This window comes from Polistes dominula, unplaced genomic scaffold (assembly GCF_049000335.1).
Source record: "Polistes dominula isolate Pdom_NZ unplaced genomic scaffold, Pdom_raw_medaka contig_75, whole genome shotgun sequence".
Classification (NCBI taxonomy): domain Eukaryota; kingdom Metazoa; phylum Arthropoda; class Insecta; order Hymenoptera; family Vespidae; genus Polistes; species Polistes dominula.
Window position 1 is genome coordinate 3,786,085 of NW_028301003.1, and position 4,008 is coordinate 3,790,092.

General features: G+C 26.4%; 1 long non-coding RNA gene across 1 annotated transcript; it reads left to right on the forward strand.

Annotated features, from left to right (window-relative positions):
* On the forward strand, positions 1–841 carry LOC149032171 (uncharacterized). The gene is made up of 3 exons (XR_016177012.1): positions 1–220; positions 368–433; positions 534–841. It is a non-coding gene; the product is annotated as an uncharacterized LOC149032171 (long non-coding RNA).
* The last annotated feature ends 3,167 nt before the right edge of the window (positions 842–4,008 follow it).

Sequence of the window (4,008 nt, forward strand, 5' to 3'; positions counted from 1 at the left end):
TGGTTTTGTACAGTAAACACGTTTGTTGACATCAAGCGAGATTGAATTATTTATTGATAATTGTATTAAATTTCATTAAAAAAATTATTTGATAGTTGATGTTAGTACTTAACCTTTCTATTTTTAACATTAAAAGATAGATTAAACTACAAAATACTATCAGTGATTGATTTATAAACACGGATAACCTCTTTATTTTGAACGTTTCAGTAATAATTTAGTAAGTAATGTTTTAATATTACTCTGAAAAATAGATAATCTGTTTAAATTATAAAAATACTGGATTTGTTTAGTAATATATATTAAATATATTGAATAACATATTACAAATAAAAGCTTAATAACTCTTATTTTTATTTTTAAACAGATTGAAAGTATGCCAGTAATAAAGGAAGACAACAACAAAAGATCAGTCGCTGCTAAAAGCAAAATGGTATTATATTCTTATTTTGAAACATTAATTATTTATGTTTATGTTATATAAATATGTAAATTAATTGTAAATTTAAAAATAATAATTGTATCTTTTTTAGAAGTATGAAAGTGGAATAAAATCTGTTGACGAAGAGACCATTATGTCTTTGCTTGCTGAAAATCTATCTATATGAAAATCTATGAGGGCTCAAATAGAGAGAATGAATGCAATTTTAAGAAAATATAAATCGTATTCAGCAGCTTCAGAATATTTAAGCAAATACAATGTTTCATAATCATGAACTTAATTAAACATGGTAAAAGTTGTATATATTAAAAAAAAAAAGTAATGAACTGCACATAGCATAAGTGAGTAGTTAGAGTTGTACATTTGAAATAAAATAAATTTGTATCATTTATATGAATATATCTATATTTATTTAGGCATTTGTTCCGTTGTAAAAATATTATAAAATTATAAATAATAAAATTAACATCATTATTAACAATGCACAATATATGTGCAGCAAATGCATAAATTAAATGTTTAAAATTCTTCATTTGATAGTCGCAGATCCTTACACTTTGGTATGACGTTTGCAGTTCTCATAACAATTTTTCACGCAATACGAACAAACATTGAAAAAATGTTTAATTATTTTGTACTTAACACAGCAACAATTTTGAAAATCAATGTTGATTTTCTCAAATAATACTTTTAGTAAATCAAATGTATTTTTCAATATGTTTTCAGACAGAAATCACTAGTTGCCTACGACTATTACACGATTTCAATAAAATTTCTTCTTCATTCATTCACAAATAATTAAAAAAATTGCAAAAAATAACGATAAAACTCACAGACTAACACTCACTACATATGCTTTTTTTAAAACTGTCCGCTCACTCGAGGAGCAAAGATGGCGGATGAGAATACTCATCTCTATAGTGCTCTAAACGCGGTGTACTTGTTTATTTATTTGAATGAATGTAAAAAACTTTAATTTTAAGTAGGTAGGATCCAGGAAAGGCATTAGACTTCTTCTTTCCACTCCGGAGTGGAAATTCCGCCTCCTGGTTTATACAGAATTGTTACAAAATTTGATCATCTCATTCTATTATGCTTGATTTGTTAATTTATTTTGTGACTATTCTGTGATCTTTATTATGTATCATGATTCAAAGGTATTTGCAACCATTTGAAAGATTCATTTCTACTTCGATTTTATCTCGAACGAGATAGAGTCGAATCAAATTCGCAAATTCTTTGATGCATTTGATACTTAGTTTTAAGCATTTCAGGATTAGCACTACGCACCATCGCGATTTCGTCCTACAGCTGGAATTATTTGATATAATTAAACATTACAAAATATTGCAAGAAAATGCATTACATTTATTGCATTTTCTATTTCAATTCGATTTTATTACTCGACGTTAAAAGTGCGAAGTGTTATTAGGTTATCGAGGGAAATCATTATCTGCTTGGACATTCGATTAAATGTTCTCGTGTATGGTCAATGAACTTAGAGTTCATTGATGGTCCACGAGCTAGAAAAGTGAACGCGAAATGTAAATTAATTTTTTAATAATTGAAAATTAGAATCATAACAAACTACAAGTTCATTTGCAACATTAGTATAAAAGATCTTATCTTGCTCGCACGTAGGAAATGTCCAAATGCAGTTTTCATGGAATGAAAAAAGAAAAGGTTTAATGTCGAAGAGGCCCCCACTCAATTGTGGCTGAAGAGGGCAACTACAGGCTATTGAGTTATTTTCAAAAGTTCAACAGCAAGTTCGAACCTTGAGGGAATGGCTCTCTAGTCATATTTTATATTCTATTTTCTTTTTCTTTTGCTCGTCATTAATTTATAGTTGTAATTGGAGATGATGAACCATTCCATCTCCTTGGGACACCAAACTTGTGTCTATATCGTCAAAAAGATGCATATGTGTTTAGTTAGTTCGAATCAAAAAAATTTAAATTCCCTTATTATTACATTTTTAAGCCTAATTATCGTTTTTTGAATATTAAAGTAAGCTCTCTTTTTTTTCTTTGTCTTTAAGATTTTTAACTATGATCGTATTTTATTAAATTTGTAATTTTTTCTTTTCTATATAATGCAGTTTAAAAGTATTAGTCAATAATTAATAGATTTGTTTTCTTTTTTTCTGCAACTTAATATGTTTTTTCCCCTTTTTTAAATCTATATTTTATGTAAATGTAAAATCACGCGTTAAAATTTAAAATTATTGCAACATTAATTAGAGATTTGATAAAAATAAATAGAGAATTCAATTGAAAAGTGCATCTACGAATTGGACGATTCATATGTTAGGCTACTTCATATCACTTGATTGTATGATTAATATAGTTTTCTTTTTGTTACAGGTGATCTTCGTTGGATTTAACAACAAACCTTTTTAATTCTCTTCCATTTGATATATTTATAAATGCATTTTTGAAGGCACTTACATATAAACATTTAGTTTTTAAAAATTCTATATCAAATATAACTTTAAATATTTGTGGCTATTTACCAAAGATTTTGAACTTTTTTATTAATAAAATATTTAATGTTTATTAATATCTGTTTCAGGTCTACAGCTTTTATAGATCAACGACATTACATTTTTTCATAATTTTACTTTATTTGTGTTTCTGTAATTTATTATTGTTGCATTTTAATAAAATGCAAAATAAGTTAATCACGCAGAGAGTTAATTTTCTTAAAAAGAGATTTTTTTTTAATTTAACAAATTTTTTTTTATACTATATAATAATTGTGTTTTAACACAAAGCCACATTAGAACACGTGGAAAATTATCGATACTCGATTCATTTTGACAGAAAAAATCTAGTTCTCTCTCTTTTGAGGTGTATGCTGGAAATTTCTGTATTGCATTATTTGTTATATTTGTATGAATATATTATATTCTGAAATGCATTATTCGATCTTAATAATAGGTGCACTTACGCGAAAATTAATATCTAATTCTATATAAAAAAAAATCATTAATTATTTCTAATTATATTTATTAGTGGCGCTTATTAGGGTTAACAGAAAAGTGTGTCGTGTAGTAGCTTTTCTAATCTCTTTCTTCACCTTTACTCCTTTTCTTTCTTCCTTTCTTTTCTCTCTCTCTCTCTCTCTCTCTCTGTTCTTTCTCATTCTCTTTCCACGCCCACTCAATTTTTTTGTATTACTCGACATGCTCTTTTCATCAAGCTTTACAAGCACATATCATTTATAATGTGCATTCAAATAACGAATCTTAAGATTTATAGATCATTTGTAACTGGTAACCATTTTTGGCAGTTGCTTTCTATTTTTTTGTATTTAATTTTCATCCTACTTGTTTTATAAAATCATTCTAAAGTTATACATCAAATGATAAATTAACAAATTTCTTGTTTATAATCAGAAAAAAGAAACGATAATATTTTCGTATTTATTTTAATTAGAAATGAATTTTTGCACGCGTGAAAATTAAAAAAAAAATAAATGAGAAAACGAATAGACAATAACAATGGTAAGATATAGAAAGAAGTAAGGAAGGTATTAACGTTCGAAAGTGTTTATCTTACTTC